Source organism: Bos taurus, chromosome 7 (assembly GCF_002263795.3).
Source record: "Bos taurus isolate L1 Dominette 01449 registration number 42190680 breed Hereford chromosome 7, ARS-UCD2.0, whole genome shotgun sequence".
In the NCBI taxonomy this organism is placed as follows: domain Eukaryota; kingdom Metazoa; phylum Chordata; class Mammalia; order Artiodactyla; family Bovidae; genus Bos; species Bos taurus.
Window position 1 is genome coordinate 95522159 of NC_037334.1, and position 22005 is coordinate 95544163.

At 38.6% G+C, this 22005-nt stretch overlaps 1 long non-coding RNA gene across 1 annotated transcript in view; it reads left to right on the forward strand.

Annotated features, from left to right (window-relative positions):
- LOC107132664 (uncharacterized) overlaps positions 1-22005 on the forward strand; it is a 400010-nt gene that overhangs the window by 235553 nt on the left and 142452 nt on the right. Inside the window, exons 6-7 of the long non-coding RNA XR_009495406.1 lie at positions 17591-19416; positions 20583-20669. This is a non-coding gene — a long non-coding RNA (uncharacterized lncRNA). The remainder of the gene's footprint in view (positions 1-17590; positions 19417-20582; positions 20670-22005) is intronic.

Here is a 22005-nt window from a genome sequence, read left to right on the forward strand (position 1 = left end):
TCCATACAAATTGTGAAATTATTTGTTCTAGCTCTGTGAAGAATACCGTTGGTAGCTTGATAGGGATTGCATTGAATCTATAAATTGCCTTGGGTAGTATACTCATTTTCACTATATTGATTCTTCCAATCCATGAACATGGTATATTTCTCCATCTATTAGTGTCCTCTTTGATTTCTTTCACTAGTGTTTTATAGTTTTCTATATATAGGTCTTTAGTTTCTTTAGGTAGATATATTCCTAAGTATTTTATTCTTTTCATTGCAATGGTGAATGGAATTGTTTCCTTAATTTATCTTTCTATTTTCTCATTATTAGTGTATAGGAATGCAAGGGATTTTTGTGTGTTGATTTTATATCTTGTAACTTTACTATATTCATTGATTAGTTCTAGTAATTTTCTGGTGGAGTCTTTAGGGTTTTCTATGTAGAGTATCATGTCATCTGCAAACAGTGAGAGTTTTACTTCTTCTTTTCCAGTTTGGATTCCTTTTATTTCTTTTTCTGCTCTGATTGCTGTGGCCAGAACTTCCAAAACTATGTTGAATAGTAATGGTGAAAGTGGGCACCCTTGTCTTGTTCCTGACTTTAGAGGAAGTGCTTTCAATTTTTCACCATTGAGGATAATGTTTGCTGTGGGTTTGTCATATATAGGTTTTATTATGTTGAGGTATGTTCCTTCTATTCCTACTTTCTGGAGAGTTTTTATCATAAATGGATGTTGAATTTTGTCAAAGGCTTTCTCTGCATCTATTGAGATAATCATATGGTTTTTATTTTTCAATTTGTTAATGTGGTGTATTACATTGATTTGCAGATATTGAAGAATCCTTGCATCCCTGGGATAAAGCCCACTTGGTCATGGTGTATGATCTTTTTAATGTGTTGTTGGATTCTGATTGCTAGAATTTTGTTAAGGATTTTTGCATCTATGTTCATCAGTGATATTGGCCTGTAGTTTTCTTTTTTTGTGGGATCTTTGTCAGGTTTTGGTATTAGGGTGATGGTGGCCTCATAGAATGAGTTTGGAAGTTTACCATCCTCTGCAATTTTCTGGAAGAGTTTGAGCAGGATAGGGGTTAGCTCTTCTCTAAATTTTTGGTAGAATTCAGTTGTGAAGCCATCTGGACCTGGGCTTTTGTTTGCTGGAAGATTTCTGATTACAGTTTCAATTTCCATGCTTGTGATGGGTCTGTTAAAGTTTTCTATTTCTTCCTGGTCCAGCTTTGGAAAGTTGTAGTTTTCTAAGAATTTGTCCATTTCTTTCACGTTGTCCATTTTATTGGCATATAATTGTTGATAGTAGTCTCTTATGATCCTTTGTATTTCTGTGTTGTCTGTTGTGATCTCTCCATTTTCATTTCTTATTTTATTGATTTGATTTTTCTCCCTTTGTTTCTTGATGAGTCTGGCTAATGGTTTGTCAATTTTATTTATCCTTTCAAAGAACCAGCTTTTGGCTTTGTTGATTTTTGCTATGGTCTCTTTTGTTTCTTTTGCATTTATTCCTGCCCTAATTTTTAAGATTTCTTTCCTTCTACTAACCCTGGGGTTCTTCATTTCTTCCTTTTCTAGTTGCCTTAGGTGTAGAGTTAGGTTATTTATTTGACCTTTTTCTTGTTTCTTGAGGTATGCCTGTATTGCTAAGAACTTTCCCCTTAGGACTGCTTTTACAGTGTCCCACAGGTTTTGGGTTGTTGTGTTTTCATTTTCATTCGTTTCTATGCAAATTTTGATTTCTTTTTTGACTTCTTCTGTGATTTGTTGGTTATTCAGCAGCGTGTTGTTCAGCCTCCATATGTTGGAATTTCTAATAGTTTTTCTCCTGTAATTGAGATCTAATCTTATTGCATTGTGGTCAGAAAAGATGCTTGGAATGATTTCAATTTTTTTGAATTTACCAAGGCTAGATTTATGGCCCAGGATGTGATCTATCCTGGAGAAGGTTCCATGTGCACTTGAGAAAAAGGTGAAATTCATTGTTTTGGGATGAAATGTCCTATAGATATCAATTAGGTCTAACTGGTTTATTGTATCATTTAAAGTTTGTGTTTTCTTGTTAATTTTCTGTTTAGTTGATATATCCATAGGTGTAAGTGGGGTATTAAAGTCTCCCACTATTATTGTGTTATTGTTAATTTCTCCTTTCATACTTGTTAGCATTTGTCTTACATATTGCAGTGCTCCCGTGTTGGATGCATATATATTTATAATTGTTATATCTTCTTCTTGGATCGATCCTTTGATCATTATGTAGTGACCTTCTTTGTCTCTTTTCACAGTCTTTGTTTTAAAGTCTATTTTATCTGATATGAGTATTGCTCCTCCTGCTTTCTTTTGGTCCCTATTTGCATGGAAAATCTTTTTCCAGCCCTTCACTTTCAGTCTGTATGTGTCCCCTGTTTTGAGGTGGGTCTCTTGTAGACAACATATTTAGGGGTCTTGTTTTTTTATCCATTCAGCCAGTCTTTGTCTTTTGGTTGGGGCATTCAACCCATTTACGTTTAAGGTAATTACTGATAAGTATGATCCCGTTGCCATTTACTTTATTGTTTTGGGTTCGAGTTTATACACCGTTTTTGTGTTTCCTGTCTAGAGAATATCCTTTAGTATTTGTTGGAGAGCTGGTTTGGTGGTGCTGAATTCTCTCAGCTTTTGCTTGTCTGTAAAGCTTTTGATTTCTCCTTCATATTTGAATGAGATCCTTGCTGGGTACAATAATCTGGGCTGTAGGTTATTTTCTTTCATCACTTTACGTATGTCTTGCCCTTCCCTCCTGGCTTGAAGAGTTCCTATTGAAAAATCAGCTGTTATCCTTATGGGAATTCCCTTGTGTGTTATTTGTTGTTTTTCCCTTGCTGCTTTTAATATTTGTTCTTTGTGTTTGATCTTTGTTAATTTGATTAATATGTGTCTTGGGGTGTTTCGCCTTGGGTTTATCCTATTTGGGACTCTCTGGGTTTCTTGGACTTGAGTGGTTATTTCCTTCCCCATTTTAGGGAAGTTTTCAACTATTATCTCCTCAAGTATTTTCTCTTGGTCTTTCTTTTTGTCTTCTTCTTCTGGGACTCCTATGATTCGAATGTTGTAGCATTTAACTTTGTCCTGGTTGTCTCTGAGATTGTCCTCATTTCTTTTAATTCGTTTTTCTTTTATCCTCTCTGATTCATTTATTTCTACCATTCTATCTTCTAATTCACTAATCCTATCTTCTGCCTCTGTTATTCTACTATTTTTTGCCTCCAGAGTGTTTTTGATCTCATTTATTGCATTATTCATTATATATTGACTCTTTTTTATTTCTTCTAGGTCCTTGTTAAACCTTTCTTGCATCTTCTCAATCCTTGTCTCCAGGCTATTTATCTGGATTCCATTTTGATTTCAAGATTTTGGATCAGTTTCACTATCATTATTTGGAATTCTTTATCAGGTAGATTCCCTATCTCTTCCTCTTTTGTTTGGTTTGGTGGGCATTTATCCTGTTCCTTTACCTGCTGGGTATTCCTCTGTCTCTTCATCTTGTTTATATTCCTGAGTTTGGGGTGTCCTTTCTGTATTCTGGAAGTTTGTGGAGTTCTCTTTATTGTGGAGTTTCCTCGCTGTGTGTGGGTTTGTACAGGTGGCTTGTCAAGGTTAGTTGGTTAGGGAAGCTTGTGTCGGTGTTCTGGTGGGTGGAGCTGGTTTTCTTCTCTCTGGAGTGCAATGAAGTGTCCAGTAATGTGTTATGAGATGTCTATGGTTTTGTAGTAACTTTGGGCAGCCTGTATATTGGAGCTCAGGGCTGTGTTCCCGTGTTGCTGGACTGAAGATTGGATTCTTAAAGGTACAAAATTGGTAACAAATACCAAAAAGCAAAAATTAAAAATCTAGAGTAGAGTTTGGAATTTCAAAAATACAATGTTAAAGAAAAGAAGAAGGAAAAGAAAGAGAGAAAAAGAAAAAAAAAGTCACAAAAATTATAAAGAAAATATAGGTACAAAATTGATAACAAATACCAAAAAGCAAAAGTTAAAAATCTAGAGTAGAGTTTGGAATTTCAAAAATACAATGTTAAAGAAAAGAAGAAGAAAAAGAAAGAGAAAAAACAAACAAACAAAACAAAGTCACAAAAATTATAAAGAAAATATAGGTACAAAATTGATAATGAATATGAAAAAGCATAAATTAAAAATCTAGAGTAGAGTTTGGAATTTCAGAAATACAATATTAAAGAAAAGAAGAAGTGAAAGAAAGAGAAAAAAAGTCACAAAAATTATAAAAAAAAATATAGGTACAAAATTCATAACAAATACCAAAAAGTTAAAATTAAAAATCTAGATTAGAATTTGGAATTTCAAAACTACAATGTTAAAGAAAAGAAAAAAAAAAAAAAGCAAGAGAAAAAGAAGAAAAAAAAACAAGGTCACAAAAATTATAAAAAATATATATATGAAGTTTGCTTTTAAAAAAATAGGGTCTTTTTAAAATTTTTTTTGCAAAGTAATAGTAGGTTATAAAAGTGAAAATTAAAGGAGTAATAGAGGATTAAAAAAAATTTTTTTAATTAAAAAAAAAAAAAGAAAGAATGATCGTAAAAATAGTAAAATATATCTAGGACTTTCTCTGGTGTTGTTGTGGGTATTGTGGGGTCAGTTCATTTTCGGCTAGTTCCTTGTTCCGGCTTATATTTCTCAAGATCTATAGGCCCCTTCCTATGTAGTCGGTACTAACCACAGGGTTTTAATCTATTGCCTGTTGTTTCTAAGGCAGTTCCCTCTGTTATAGCTTCTTCTCTTTGCTGGTCTCTTCAGTGTCTGGTTTCCGCCCTGACACAAAGGGGGTGGTGGTGGACACTTTTTTTTTTTTTTTTAAGGCTCACTTGTTCAGTCACGCTGTGGGGAGGGAGGGACGCTGCAAACAAATAACACTGGCGTGTGCTCGCAGTGCCTCAGCCACACTGGGCCTGCCCCCACTCATGGCACGTGTAGCCTCCCTGCCCAGGCTGCTCAGGCTCTAGGTTGCTCTGCCGGGAACCATCCGTGGCCGGCCCTGGGCTGCTTGCACCTCCCAGGTCTAAGCCGCTCAGGTTCAGGCACTCAGGTAGTCCTCAGAGGTGCAGAGTCAGTTGGGCCTGAGTTTTGTGACCTTCCCAGGTCCCAGCAGCTCAGGTGATGAGGTGTTTGGCTAGCGCGATTGCTGCGACGTATCGCCTCCCCGCTGCTCGGTTTTCTGGGTGTACAACCGGTGCACCTTCTCAGGCGGGTGTTGACCGTCCAGAACCCCAAGAAGTCTTAGTTAGCAAAGAAGCCTGCTTATTTTGTAGATAATGTTTCTCTGGGGCTGCGATTGCCCCCTTCCGGCTCTGGCTGCTTGTCACTGGAGGGGGATGGTCTGCAGCCGGCTATCTCTGTTCAGTCCTTTGTTCCGTGCGCGGGCCTAGCGGTGTCTTAGGTTAGTGCGCGGGCCTAGCGGTGTCTTAGGTTAGGGCTGGCTTTTCGCGTGGTAGTTATCCCAGTCTGGTTTGCTAGCCCAAATTAGTTTGCTCAGATAGCGCTTGGGGCATTCAGGCCAGATCCTTACCTAAGCGATGCAGCCCACACCTCCCTGCCCAGCTCCCGCTTGCTACTGGCGGGTGCAGGCGTCTGCGCTGCTTCTCTGCTGGGGGAGTTACCATTGGGCTCGTAATCTGTGGATTTTAATTGTTTATTTATTTTTCCTCCCTGTTATGTTGCCCTCTGTGCTTCCAAGGCTCGGCACAGACTCGGCAGTGAGGGTGTTTCCTGGTGTTTGGAAACTTCTCTCTTTTTAAGACTCCCTTCCCGGGACGGAACTCCGTCCCTCCCTTTTTTGTCTCTTTTTTTGTCTTTTATATTTTTTCCTACCTCCTTTTGAAAACAATGGGTTTCTTTTCTGGGTGCCTGATGTCCTCTGCCGGCATTCAGAAGTTGTTTTATGGAATTTATTTGGCGTTTAAATGTTCTTTTGATGAATTTGTCAGGGAGAAAGTGGTCTCCCTGTCCTATTCCTCTGCCATCTTAGCTCCTCTCCCTGGATTGCTTTTAAATCAAGGGTAGCTGAAGTTTTGAACTCTTCCAAATTTTAGTGTTACATATCAGATTTTTATCATCTAAATACTGGACATAATATGTAATATACAAAGGTTGCTGGAAAATTTTAATCCTGGAGGACAACATGGCAGTATTAACTAATTTATTTCTTCAACTAAGATATATTGAGTATATATATTCCATAAGCCAGATGCTATCATTCAGTTCAGTTAAGTCATTCAGTCATGTCCAACTTTCTGCAACTCCGTGGACTGCAGCACGCCAGGCTTCCCTGTCCATCACCAACTCCCAGAGTTTATTCAAACTCATGTCCATCACGTCGGTGATACCATCCAACCATTTCATCCTCTGTCATCCCCTTCTCCTCCTGCCTTCAATCTTTCCCAGCATCAGGGTCTTTTCCAATGAGTCAGTTCTTTGCATTAGGTGGCCAACTGGAGTTTCCAACTGATGCTGGAGTTTCAACTTCAGCATCAGTTCTTCCAATGAATATTCAGGACTGATTTCCTTTAGGATGGGCTGGTTGGATCTCCTTGCAGTCCAAGGAACTCTCAAGAGTCTTCTCCAACACCACAGTTCAAAAGCATCAATTCTTCAGTGCTCAGCTTTCTTTATAGTCCAACTCTCACATCCATACATGACCACTGGAAAAACCATAGCTTTCACTAGATGCACCTTTGTTGGCAAAGTAATGTCTCTGCTTTTTAATATGCTGTCTAGGTTGGCCATAATTTTTCTTCCAAGGAGCAAGCATCTTTTAATTTCATGGCTGCAGTCACCTTCCAAAGTGATTTTGGAGCCCCAAAAGATAAAGTCTGTCACTGTTTCCATTGTTTTCCCATCTATTTGCCATGAAGTGATGGGACCAGATGTTATGATCTTAGTTTTCTGAATGTTGAGCTTTAAGCCAACTTTTTCACTCTCCTCTTTCGCTTTTATCAAGAGGCTCTCTAGTTCTTCTTCAATTTCTGCCATAAGGGTGGTGTCATCTGAATGTCTGAGGTTATTGATATTTCTCCCGGCAATCTTGATTCCAGCTTGTGCTTCATCCAACCTGGCATTTTGCATGATGTACTCTGCATATAAGTTAAATAAGCAGGGTGACAGTATACAGCCTTGACGTACTCCTTTCCCGATTTGGAACCAGTGTATTTTTCCATGTCCAGTTCTAACTGTTGCTTGTTGACCAGCATACAGATTTCTCAGGAGGCGGGTCAGGTGGTCTGGTATTCCCATCTCTTTCACAAATTTTCCACAATTTGTTGTGATCCACACAGTCAAAGGCTTGGCATAGTCAATAAAGCAGAAATAGATGTTTTTTTCTGGAACTCTCTTATTTTTTTGATGATCTGACAGATGTTGGTAATTTGATCTCTGGTTCCTCTGCCTTTTCTAAATCCAGCTTGAACATCTGGAAGTTCACAGTTCACATACTGTTGTAGCCTGGCTTGGAGAATTTTGAGCATTACTTTGCAAACATGTGAGATGAGTGCAATTGTGTAGTAGTTTGAACATTCTTTGGCATTGCCTTCCTTTGGGATTGGAATGAAAATTGACCTTTTCCAGTCCTGTGGCCACTGTTGAGTTTTCCAAATTTGCTGAAATATTGAGTGCAGTACTTTCACAGCATCATCTTTTAGGATTTGAAATAGCTCAACTGGAATTCTATCACCTCTACTAGCTTTGTTCATAGTGATCCTTCTTAAGGTCTGCTTGACTTCAGATTCCAGGATGTCTGGCTCTAGGTGAGTGATCACACCATCATGGTTATCTGGGTCATGGGTATCTTTTTGGTATAGTTCTTCTGTGTATTCTTGCCACCTCTTCTTAATATCTTCTGCTTCTGTTAGGTCCATACCATTTCTGTCCTTTATCGAGCCCATCTTTGCATGAAATGTTCCCTTGGTATCTCTAAATTTGTTGAAGAGATCTCTAGTCTTCCCCATTCTATTGTTTTCCTCTATTTCTTTGCACTGATCACTGAGGAAGGCTTTCTTATCTCTCCTTGCTGTTCTTTGGAACTCTGCATTCTGATGGAGAGTTTGCTTTTCTTCTTTGCTTTTAGCTTCTCTTCTTTTTCTCAGCTATTTATAAGTCTTCCTCAGACTACCATTTTGCCTTTTGCATTTATTTTCTTAGTGATGGTCTTGATTGCTGTCTTATATACAATGCCACTAACCTCCATCCATAGTTCTTCAGTCACTCTGTCTATCAGATCTAATCCCTTGAATCTTTTTGTCACTTCCACTGCATAATTGTAAGGGATTTGATTTAGGTCATACCCGAATGATCTAGTGGTTTTCCCTACTTTCTTCAATTTCAGTCTGAATTTGGCAATAAGGAGTTCATGATCTGAGCCACAGTCAGCTCCTGGTCTTGTTTTTGCTGACTGTATAGAGCTTCTCCATCTTTGGCTGCAAAGAATATAATCAATCTGATTTCAGTGTTGACCATCTGGTGATGTCCATGTGTAGAGTCTTCTCTTGTGTTGTTGGAAGAGGGTGTTTGCTATATCCAGTGCATTCTCTTGGCAGAACTCGATTAGCCTTTGCCCTGCTTCATTCTGTACTCCAAGGCCAAATTTGCCTGTTACTCCAGGTATTTCTTGACTTCCTACTTTTGCATTCCAGTCCCCTATAATGAAAAGGGCATCTTTTGGGGTGTTAGTTCTAGAAGATCTTGTAGGTCTTCATAGAACCATTCAAATTCAGCTTCTTCAGTGTTGCTGATCTGGGCATAGACTTGGATTACTGTGATATTGAATGGTTTGCCTTGGAAGCAAACAGAGATCATTCTGTGTTTTTGAGATTGCATCCAAGTACTGCAGTTTAGACTGTTTTGTTGACTCTGACAGCTATTCAATTTCTTCTAAGGGATTCTTGCCCACTGTGTAGATATAATGGTTGTCTGAGTTAAATTCACCCATTCCAGTCCATTTTAGTTTGCTGATTCCTAGAATGTTGATGTTCACTCTTGCCATCTCCTGTTTGACCACTTCCAATTTGTCTTGATTCATGGACCTATGGAGTTGCTATGGTAGATGCTGGTAGATGATATTCGTAAGCAGACACAGCACAGACTCTGTTCTAATTTTTCTAGTCTATTTTTAAAATACAGTGTCTTTAGATATAAATATTAAATAAATATTGAGTTGTTGTTGCTGTTCAGTTGCTAAGTCATGTCTGACTCCTTGCAGCCCCATGGACTGCAGCACTTCAGGCTTCCCTGTCCTTCACTGTCTCCTGGAATTTGCTCAAATTCATATCCATTGAGTCAGTGATGCCATCCAACTATCTCCTGGAATTTGCTCAAACTCATATCCATTGATTCAGTAATGCCATCCAATCGTCTCATTCTGTCACCCACTTCTCTTCCTGCCCTCAATCTTTCCCAGCATCAGGGTCTTTTCCAATGGGTTGGCTCTGAGATATTGAGAGTGTCTATTTATTATTGAGAGTACTTATTTTAAACATTGAGAGTACCTATTTTAAAATATTTCCTGTTTTTGCTTTTAGAAAGCAAAAATTTTATGTATGTGGATGATTAGCTACTTACCTTTTCCCTGGCTACTTTAACAGAATAGAAATTTATGCTTTTAATAATTATTTAAAAATTAGTTAAAATAGTTTGAAAAGAAATATTTTGTATTTTGGTAACCAGTATGTATTTATTTTGTCCAAGTAGAAAACAGCAATGGCACCCCACTCCAGTACTCTTGCCTGGAAAATCCCATGGGCGAAGGAGCTTGGTTGGCTGCAGTCCATGGGGTCGCTAGGAGTCGGATACGACTGAGCGACTTCACTTTCACTTTTCACTTTCCTGCACTGGAGAAGGAAATGGCGACCCACTCCAGTGTTCTTGCCTGGAGAATCCCAGGGACGGGGGAGCCTGGTGGGCTGCCGTCTATGGGGTCGCACAGAGTCGGACACGACTGAAGTGACTTAGCAGCAGCAGAAAACATATTAAAAAATATGGATCCCTTAAAAGCTTTTTTGAAATTTATTTCAGAAACACTGATGTTTCTACATCTATTGGTAATGACTAAATTAAGCATTACGTTTAATTTCTTTATTATCTTTGATTTTTTTTCCCTATCCTTTCATTTTCCTTTTGGTATATAGTATCCAGAAAAAAGAGCTTCTGGACCTGCACTTGGAAACTTGCTTTACATCCAGACTTTGCTCCTTGTGGTTGCGTAACCTTGGGAAGTCACACTTACTGTATCTTGGCCTAATTTTATCATTTGTAAAATGATAGGATTGTGTTGAATAATAGTTGAGGTCCTTTCCAATTTTAATGTTCTCTGGTTCTTCTATCTTCGGAACTTGAGAGGACAATGTAGACACATGGCCACAAACACATGTTGAGATACAATATTCAAAATAGAAAGTACCCAGAATTTTGGATTTAGTTGGAGTTACGAGTGACTTCTGGTTTGCTTATACCATAGCACAGACTTTTCTGTGCTAGATTTATACTTTACCAATTCATACTTTCCAAGGAAAATGCCTGTATGTGGGTAAGTGAGGCATTTGAAATGAATGTAGCATTTAATCACTTAATTTAATTTAAATTAAATTTAATCACTTAATTTAATCAGAAATCATTTAATCAGAAATTCAGAGCACCCCAAACTGGAGATCCCAACATTGTCCTTGGCCAGGGCAGGCACAGATCAGATAATATTGCTCTCAGATTATATTCCAAGTCACAGCGGCATCATGGCACTAGCCTGCAGGCATCCTGTTGATGAAAGGCCCAGGGTTCCACCTCACTTTGACTTAGTCTTTCCTGATCCCTTTCTAAGCTGGACACACTTTCTTCCTTCTTTATGCTCCAATCCACTTGCATTCAATCTTGTATTAAGATTAGCTGCATTCAGTTCTCTCTTGCTCAGTGGTTCTTAAGCTCCCTGAGAGAACATATCTGTTTTATTTATCTGTGTGTTTCCCATGGTGCCTTGTGCAAAGTAGGCACTCAGTCAATTTTGTTGAATAGCTCAACTCAGCTGCTGAGATTACTGAAGTTAAAACCAACTACAAAAGTTTTATGTTTTATCTCTTTTAAATTCCAAAGCAAAGTTAGAGATTACTTGAAGTACTGAGACTTGGGCTTGATAGTGACAGAATGATGTCCAGTAATGAACGTCATCTTACTAAGGTATGGGAATCTTGGCAGCTCAGTCAAGATGAAAACAGATTCTTGCCTGGCCTGGGGTTTTGGAAGGAGACTCAAATGCTTTTGTAGTCACCCATGGAATGACTGGCTCACTTTGTTTAGCCAGTCACTGGTCCACTCTCCCATCTGGGGCTGTCTGCATTCTCCTATAGAGCCTGGCTATAGAACATACTACTATTTCCTTACATATTCATTACATGCTGACTCTATAGGCCTAAACCTTTATGTTGCACCAAAAGAGTACTAGCCTGAATGGAGACTGAGATGCCAAGTAAAAAAATCATCTAGTGTAGAAAGATTTAGTAATAAAATATACTACTCGATGGACATGGGTTTGGGTGGACTCCAGGAGTTGGTGATGGACAGGGAGGCCTGGCATGCTGCAGTCTGTGGGCTCACAAAGAGTCAGACATGACTGAGCGACTGAACTGAACTGAACTGAACTGATACTACTCTCTGTCCTTTTTGGAGAGTACATTCTTCTCAGTTAAAATCACTCCTAACTTTTTCAATAGTTTCTTCTATAAATATGGTAGTATATTTATAGCTATTTCTTGATCAAATAAACTTTAATTAGTGATGTTTTCCTGCTCTATATCCTGTGGATTTAACTTCTTGAAGCACTACTCGAATTTTCTTTCTTCTAGTGTTTGGTATTATATTATTAATTTTTGGTTTTCTGTTGTTACTTGTCCATGCCTGCAATAATACCAATAATATGTTTCATTTTTTGTTCCCTCTGCTTTAGATGTACTTCTTGAATCAGTACTAAGTTAGGTGGTGATAATATTCATAAGCTTTTCATTATGATCCTGTATCTTTTTATATTTTTTAATTTTTTGGAAAACTTTACTTTTCTCTGTTCTCTCTGTTCTTTTTCTGGAACCCCAGTTGGTTGAACACTGAAATTTGTATGTTGACATTTTATGGCTTTTATCAGCTCTTGATTTGTTTCATATTTTTCCATTCTATGTTCTGATGTATTTTTATTGATATCTTACTGCCCTTTTATGAATTTTTGAACTTTGCATTTAAAAAAATTAGGAATTAGTTCTTACTGTGATCTACCCCATTTTTTTTGTAGATCTTGTTTTTAAGGTTATAATAGCATTTAAAAACTCATTAGGAGTCTAATTGAAATTTAAGATAAAGATTTCTTCTGTTCCTTGTATTTCTGTTATATTCTCCTGGAACTATGGCTCTGATTTGATCTTGATCTCTCTTTTTTATGCTGTTAATCTTCCTCATATGCTGGTAGTCTTTGATCATCAGTTTCTATTTTAGACTAAATGTTTAGGTTGATTATTCCAGGTTGGGGTGCAGGTTTCCTTGACTACTCTGTAGGTCCTTTCTTTCTCCAGGATGCCTCTTCCCCTGAAGTGAAGGCTCTTTCTATGTACGTAGGGCTTATTATCTGCAGAATTTTCACAAGGGTGAGTGGATGAGAGAGTGAGAAACCAGGGCTCATACTAGCAACCTGTATTTTGCCCTGCAGCTTGCTCAATTCCTTTAGGTGCCTGCACTATTTTTCTCTTATAGAAGTGAACAAAGAACTACCTTTTACATGCAGAGGTCCTGAGTGTGTTAGATGTATGTGTGTGTGTGTGTGTGTGTGTGTGTGTATGAGTGAACCAGTGCACCTGTTTTATTCAAGGACCTTTGATGACCCCCTGTAGACATTTATTTCTGCTTTATTGACTATGCCAAAGCCTTTGACTGTGTGGATCACAATAAACTGTGGAAAATTCTGAAAGACATGGGAATACCAGACTACCTGACCTGCCTCTTGAGAAACCTATATGCAGGTCAGGAAGCAACAGTTAGAACTGGACATGGAACAACAGACTGGTTCCAAATAGGAAAAGGAGTACATCAAGGCTGTATATTGTCACCCTGTTTATTTAACTTGTATGCAGAGTATATCATGAGAAAAGCTGGGTTGGAAGAAACACAAGCTGGAATCAAAATTGCTGGAAGAAATATCAATAACCTCAGATATGCAGATGACACCACCCTTATGGCAGAAAGTGAAGAGGAACTCAAAAGCCTCTTGATGAAAGTGAAAGTGGAGAGTGAAAAAGTTGGCTTAAAGCTCAACATTCAGAAAACGAAGATCATGGCATCTAGTCCATCACTTCATGGGAAATAGATGGGGAAACAGTGGAAACAGTGTCAGACTTTATTTTTCTGGGCTCCAAAATCACTGCAGATGGTGATTGCAGCCATGAAATTAAAAGACGCTTTCTCCTTGGAAGGAAAGTTATGACCAACCTAGATGGCATATTCAAAAGCAGAGATATTACTTTGCCAACAAAGGTCTGTCTAGTCAAGGCTATGGTTTTTCCAGTAGTCATGTATGGATGTGAGAGTTGGACTGTGAAGAAGGCTGAGTGCCGAAGAATTGATGCTTTTGAGCCGTGGTGTTGGAGAAGACTCTTGAGAGTCCCTTGGACTGCAAGGAGATCCAACCAGTCCATCCTAAAGGAGATCAGTCCTGGGTGTTCATTGGAAGAACTGATGCTAACGCTGAAAATCCAGTACTTTGGCCACCTCATGTGAAGAGTTGACTCATTGGAAAAGCCCTGATGCTGGGAGGGATTGGGGGCAGGAGGAGAAGGGGATGAGATGTCTGGATGGCATCACCAACTCGATGGACATGAGTTTGAGTAGACCCTGGGAGTTGGTGATGGACAGGGAGGCCTGGTGTGCTGCAGTTCATGGGGTTGCAAAGAGTTGGACACGACTGAGTGACTGAACTGAACTGAGTGAGAGCCACTTATGTGACAGGCACTGTTCTAGGTACTTTATGTACATTATTCAGTTCTTACAATAACAGTATAGGGAAATACTGTAATTGTCCCCATTTTATAGATGAGGAAACTGAGACACAGAAAGGTTGACTCACTTGTTCAAGGTCACAGAACTCATGAGTAAAAAAAGCCAAGGTTCAGATTTCATCTCCTGAGATTGAACTCTTAAACTTTATGCCATATTGTCTCTCATAATCACATCATTAAAAAAAAAATAAGCCATGAGGATAGAATATGGATGGAGTTTTGAATAATAGCTGATAAAAAATTTTCTTTAAAAAACAAAGACACTTTCAAAAAGAGAGAAAAGATTAATACAATTCTGTGGTGGTAAAGAATACTTGAGTGGGTTGCCATTTCTTTTCCAAGGGATCTTCCCAACCCAGGAATTGAACCCAGGTCTCCCACATTGCAGGCAGATTCTTTCCTATCTGAGCCACCAGGGAAGCCCCCAAGGAATATTTGAATTATGGAATTCTGGCTACACAATTAAACATACTCTCATTGGAAAGAAAATGGGAGGCCTGAAGAGAAGCTGGCATATTTGCACTGAAAACTGATAAGGCTGGAAAATATCTGTGTAACTTGTGGATAGGAGAATACATAACTAAGGGGGATGCAAAAGAATAGGACGAGAATTTCAAGAGTTAAAGCCAAGGATTAGCTGAGGCTCACAAAAACCACTAAAGACAGCAGCAGCAATTTTTAGAGCTATTTTCAGAACAATAGATAGATCAAAATTATAGGTCCATTGCTTGAGAATGAGGGTATCATGTTAAAAGAAAACACAGTACTTCCGTTTTTTTTTTTTTTCCCTGTCTATACCGAGAAAGATGACCTTTAAGCTGGCAACACTGAGAAATCATTGTGTTTAGAGGTCATTGACATCCAGGGTAAGAGAAACTTTTGATAACTTAAATATTTTAGATGAGCTCAAATTCCAGGCCCAGACAAATTACATTTTAGGCAATAAACAATCTTATTGATATGATCATAGTACTATCATATTGTTTGGAAAATTTTGGAAAAGACAGAAAAAAATACAAAAGATTGGAGAAAGGTGTGTAAGGCCCCAATTTCAAATAAGGAAAGATGATCAGTTATGTTGTGCGTTTTAAGTATTTACTCCCCTTTCCTGCATGAACCTCTCATTTAGGCCCTTTTGTGTAGAAAGAGTCTACTTCCCACCCCTTCAATGTCGGACTTCACCATGTATCTTGCTATGGCCAGTGGAATGTGAAAAGTGACATTAGCCACTTTCAAACAAAATCTTTAAGAAGCTCTGTGTTTTCTGCTATCCCTGTTAAAATATATGTTATCAATTATTTGAACGACTGTATAGAAATTGTATTTCTCAAGTTTATTTAACATTAGACCGTTACATAAGATAATTCTCTGGAAAAGAGTTTCAATGTGTTGGATGGAAAAGTTAGCATCGAAAATGCTATAATCCGTTGAAAAGGTACTGAAAATATGTGATAGATTTTAAAACCTGAAGTTCTGAATAATTTCATGTATAACTTGAATAAATATATAACTTGAAGTTGTATTTGTAAACATCAGTTATATTGGATAAAGGAGAACTGCTTATTGAAATTCAAGTAGAGCCAAGTAGTATGGATTGGTCCAGACCTCAGATAGCATCAGTTTGCTGGTGTCTCTATAAAACTGAAGGTAATTTGAAGCTATAATAATAGTAGATATTTAATATCCAGTTTATTAAAAGGTGATTATGCATTAATATTATGTCCTGTTCAAGTATTATCCTTTAATAGAAATGTTGATAAAACCCAAGAGTGTTGAGGTCAGTTTATTGGGTAGAATTGGACAGATAGAGCTAGTGTGTCTAAAGCTGAAGGGAGAACACTTGGTCTGTTAAGAGAAGGCTTACCTTCTTACAGAGGAGGAGGAAAGGATACCAATTGCAGATGTGTCCATATCTAAGGGAGGAAGCTGACTACACATTCATGTATCAAGACCTGCTTGGCTGTATTAACACTTGATCAGACTCCTGCTTTCCTAATCAACTCTGCTCCCTGGTGATACTAAGCTATAAATACACGGGAGAGAGTCACTGAATAAATGCATATCATTTATGATAAAAAACCAAAGGTATGGTTTTTCCAGTGCTTTCTAATTCTAATTCTTTCTAATTCTGGATGAGCATCAGGATCTTTGGGGAGCTTTTAAAAATGCAGATACCAAGCCTCACGTCAGACCTACTGAACCATAATTTCTGGTGGGGGGCCCTGGGTGGAATCTGTATTTTCATAAAACTCCATTGATCCTAATGATCTAATGATTTGTCAGCCACTGTGTCTTGTTAGGTGATAGGTGTTCCAGAGGCAAGAGCTGGATTAGAGAACAGTGGTAACACAAAAGGCAAGTCCAGGGCAGTGGTTCCTAGAGTTTGATCTTTATGGACCATTGCAGCTCTTCAAGAAATAGACTTCATCAGCATAGGATGGCTAACTTTCTAGTAAAACCAACCAACCAACCAAGCGAACTAGTATCCTTCTAGGTTCATTTAAAACAAAAATTTCAGAAGGACCTGGGCAGATCATGATATAGGAAGAAAGTACCAGAATCTTTTAGATGGAATGAACTTAGCTGTTTTTCTCCTTTCACCATTTTCCCTCAGCCTGTGGCGTCACTCGGCACGTCAGCCTTTGAGAGGCAACAGTGCAGGATGTGTACAGTTCCATATGATCTCCCAACATGCTGCTCCACTGCTGGGCAGGGCCGAAAGGCTCATAGCTGGGCTAGGGGCTCTCCTTCTGACTGGTGGAGGAGAGGCTCTGAAGAGAGAATGTGGGTGGTGTGGGAGGGTGTAGAGATACCTCGGGTGATACAGGATCTGAGAGCAGTTGTTTGGGAAACCGGGTGTCCAGCTATAGAAGAAAAACTTGAGGGTCCCCGAAAACTGCATTGAAATGCATGGACAGCTGTCATATATAATAACGCTTGTTGTGCCAGAGGGCAGACCTGTGGGAGGAAGCCACCAGCACCCATTTCAGTTTAAAGTAAACAAGTTTTCTGACAATCAGACCTTTCCAGTAGATGTTAACAAACTACATGGAGATGGGATTATCTCCTCTGGAAGAGCTCAGAACATGTCTGAGTAACAATTTTTTAGAAATGTGATAAATTAGGAGTTTAGAATTAACATATACACATTACTATGTATAAAATAGGTAAGTGACAAGGACCTACTCTGTAGCACAGTAGTAGTATAAGATAGTCAATATGATGGAAAACAATCTGGAAAATAATATATATATATATATATATATATATATAACTGAATAATTTTGCTATATATTTGAAACTAACACTTATAAATTAACTATACTTCAAATTAAAAAAAACAAAATGTGAATAAAAGTGTTCTGGTCTAAGTTGGAAGCTGGATGAAAATCACTGTTTGTGAAGCCTGGAAGGCCTTAATAACAACTTGGAAAGCCTTTTAAATAAGTAGAGATTCCTGGATCTCTGCTTAGATCCATAAAAACAGAAACTCTCTGAATAGGACTAAGGAATCTGTATGTTTAATAGGTACCCCAGGAGTGGAGTGAAGTGAAGTGAATTCGCTCAGTCGTGTCTCACTCTTTGTGACCCCATGGACTGTAGCCTACCATCCTTGGGATTTTCCAGGCAAGAGTACTGGAGTGGGTTGCCATTTCCTTCTCCAGGAGATCTTCCCAACCCAAGGATCAAACCCAGGTCTCCTGCACTGTGGGCAGACGCTTTACCATGTGAGCCACCAGGGAAGCCCAGGAGACTGTAAGTTAAGTTGCCTGCTGCTGGGGAAAACAATTATATGAAGTGAACTCCCAACATCTTGAAGCATCTGTGATGAAAGATTCTACAAAATTTATAAAAAGAGCATTTTTTAATGACATTAACATTTGAATATCCACTTAATATCACATTTTATTATTAGTTATTTAAAAGTTACATCTGAAACAACTGGTTATCTGACCATCAACACAAAATAAAAGCACTGAACTGTTTTTAAAATATGGTTTGATTTGAGCTTGAAAGAGGAATTAGCTTCACATGAGGAAAAAGAGTTATGGACCTGATTGTGAAATATGGATATGTAAAAATGTCAAACAGATACATGTTTGTGCCAAAGTTTTTAATTTATAGGGATTAGTGATTCATTATTTCCAATTTCAAATAACCTATTAGTTTAAAATGGTAGTAAATATATGTTTATTTTTGCAGAAGAGGACTTTAATTGGGACTTTTGTTATTTTGAAGTAATTTTTCCTTTTTGAGTATTTCATTTTATTATAGCTTGAGTGACTGTCTCAGTAATACCATTATGAAGGCAGACTAGAAGAGTAGCCCAAAAGTCCTCTGAGTAGGACTTATCTAGTCTTATTTCTTTTGAGGGTTTTTTTTTTTTTTTTTCCTATTGAGTTTCTGTTCTAGTCTTCTCTGTATAGATGATCTAAAAGGCTTTCAACTGTTGACAAGAGGCTAGGCCTTAAATTACAGGTATAAGAAACTAGACAGATGCCATCAATCAATTGAATATATAAACATTGCTCAAATTTTTTTGAAAGTCTTGAGAAAAATTTTTCTAATATATTTTGAGCTGTTCAATGCCTTAGAAATGTTTCTCATAAACATATTTTCCTTCTCTTAGCATCTAGACTCTATTTGAATATTATTCATTTACATATTCAGCAGAAACCTAGTGGGAGCTAACTTTATGCGAGGCACAAGGCTAGGTATTGGGTAAATAAGACCCCTGCTCTCAGAAAGCTATGTTCTGATAAAAGGAAAGAGATAATAAGATAGTGGGTAAATATATAAGAATTTCAGCTAGTGACAAATGTTATAAGGGAAATCAGTTGGATCAGAGAACTGTTGGGGGACTTTTCTTTAGATGAGGTGGTTTGGAAAAGGAGGTGATATTTGAGCCAAGACCTGAGCAGTTGTGAGAGAAAAGCTTCTGGGAGAGACAGTATCCAGTTCAAAGGCCCTGAGATCAGAATAAGCTGAGGAATTGAGAGGTTAATATAGTACCATTGTAATGAAAACTTTGGGGGGAGGGGACAAAAGGAAGTTAAAGGAAAAAAAAAAGGCAGGGGCTAGATAATGCAGAATCTCACAGGCCATGATAGGAGTTTGAATGTATTCTAAATGTGATAGGTTCTAATTAGGCAGTGATGTTGTGGTTTTGTTGTTGTTCAGTTGCTCAGTTGTGTCCGACTCATTGCAATCCTATGTGTGACTACAGCACGCCTGTCCTTCACCATCTCCTGGAGCCTGCTCAACCTCATGTCCATTGAGTCGGCGATGCCATCTAATTATCTCATCCTCTGTCGTCCCCTTCTCCTCCTGCCTTCAATCTTTCCTGGTATCAGGTACTTTTACTTTTGTATTTTACAGAGATAATTCCAGCTCTGTGTAGAGAAGGGACCCCAGTCAGAGTGGAATGAAGACCAGCTCGAAGGCTATTGCATTAGTTCAGTTTATACATGATACCTGCTTGTTAGAATAAAGCTTTTAACTGAGAGAATGTGTGTGACAATCACATATGTGCCCCTTTCAATAGGCATTCACAATCAATAAAGTCATGTGTGTGACTTGTACAACTTGATTCTTGAGTTTGCCTTTTTCAGCCTTGATGTTCACGTGTCTAGCAAATATCATCAGTTTCCTTTCTCCCTGCTCTTAGCTTACTACTGCCTTCAGTTGAGAATCACTCGGTTAGATGACTGAACAAGAAAACTTGGTCTTTATAGGCCAAACGTGTATCCCAGTTAAAATCCAGAGACCAATACTCAGTTTTTTCTGCCATTTCCTTTTTTTTCCCCCACAGGCTCCTTCCTTTTAGTTGCTACCTTTTAATTTCTGTCCCCAGAGGAACATAGCCACCCAACTGCTCCCCTTCTCATCCATCTACTCTAAAACACACACGGATCTTAATTGTTATCCTGTCGTTTTGAGGGATTTACTTTTTGTATGTGGAGGAACACAGAGATGAATACAAATAAAAATGTAGGAAACACCTTAATTTATTCCACTGGAGGAAGGCAGGATGAACAAGTTACCTTTCCTTTTCATTAAATCATAGGTAGAGCTGAAGGGGGTGGGGACACATTGTTAACACTTTTTTTTTTTTTTTAAAAGAAAAGTAATATGTTGACGTGACAGTTGATAAGAATATAACAAAATCTAAAGTTTATTGAGTGATTGTTATGTGGCCCAGGGTTTTCTTGGATTGATTCTCTTATTGTTAACCCTCTTCACAGATGAGGAAACTGAGGTTCAGAACTATTAAGTGACTGGTTCAAGGCCCCATAGAGCAGTGGCCACCAACCTTTTTGGCACCAGGGACCAGATTTGTGGAAGACAATTTTTCCACTGACTGGGGTAGGGGAATGGTTTGGGGATGATTCAAGGACATTGCATTTCTTTATTTCTGTTATTCCATCAGCTCCACCTCAGATCATCAGGCATTAGATCCTGGAGGTTGGGAACCCGGCCACAGACTGAGAGGGGTCACCCAGGGTTTTCTCTTCTTTAGGCTACGCTGCCTCTCCAGGCGGGAGGACTTGGGGATCTGCAGAGAAGGGAGCCTTTGCAGGTGTAGTGCTGAAGACCCGTTTACCAGGTAGGTGTCCTGTCTTCCTGACTTCCAGTGTGGCCCGTCTCCTCCTTCAGTCTCTCTGTGAGGTCACCCTTGGGCCTTGCTTCAGCCCCACTTTGCGTCTACCTATTCTTCCCTTGGGTCTTTATTGATAAGTATCTCTTTCATCATCTGGCTGCCAAAATGACAAGAGACATTCCCCCTCTCCTTATCCCTGAATTCCTGACTCAGATGGTCCAACACTCATTTGCTTCACCAGCTGCCGTCTGCTTCTCTGTGGGTGCTCTCGTTATGTCTGAAGTGGGGAGCAGGAGAGCAGAGCCCCCTAAGCTACGGGGACACAACGCTTTCCTCTCTGTGGTTTGTCCCCTTGGGTGTTGGGACATTCATTTATCAGCTTGTCGCTCTCACAGGTATACTCCTGCTCACAGCAGGCTCCAGGAGATTGCTTGTCTCGTTACTGAATTTTCTTTATACGTTTTTTTTTTAAGTATGTATAAAATTATAGTCTTGAGCTTTCCTTTTTCATACACAAACTAATCATTATGAAACCCAATAATGATCCCTGAGGGAAAAACCACATGGAGCAAAAGGGCTCAGACGTGGAGTGAGGGTGTTGGACAACAGACATCATTCTGGGACCGTGGACACAATTCCTTCCGGGGGGTCGGTGCACTGCATTTTTATGACTTGAAGCTATTTTTCAGGGTATTACGCCATAGTTTCCACAGAGCACAATTGTGTGCTGTAATGTCCATTTTGCATCCTCTATATCAGTCGTGAGCCTGAAATTGCAAGGCTTGAGCATCATGTATTATTGATCCGATGTTTTGACTTTAACACAGGAGAGGGGAAAGCTTAAAGGACCAGAAAATTCAAAAACACTTCATGAGATAAAGGGACTGATTTTCCGTAATCTCTTTGACAAAAATGCTTTAACAGTTTATTCCTATAGGTGATGTGACTATAGGACAAGTTAACTTGATTATTTGCTTTTGAATATAAGAAAGGAGTGTGAGGGAGAAGTTTCTTTTAAATTTGAGATACAAATATAATTTCTATTCCAAGAAATAGAAGATGAGTGTACATCAATATTTTACTTTTGAGAGAGAGATTTTGGCATTTCAGTCTTAAAGGCAGAACATCCCTGTTCTTGGGCCAAAATCAGAACAAGGAACATTCTGGCTTCTCTGCCTCTAGGAAAAGAGGAAGAAAGTCTCACTTTTTATCTTCTAGCGAAATCTGTTCTTAAGAAAGCCTCAAGTACATGTTTATACTAAAGTGAAAATGATGAATACTGCTTAAAACACCATCTCTCTCTCCCAAAGAATGATATAGTTTCACAAGGATCAAATCTTTA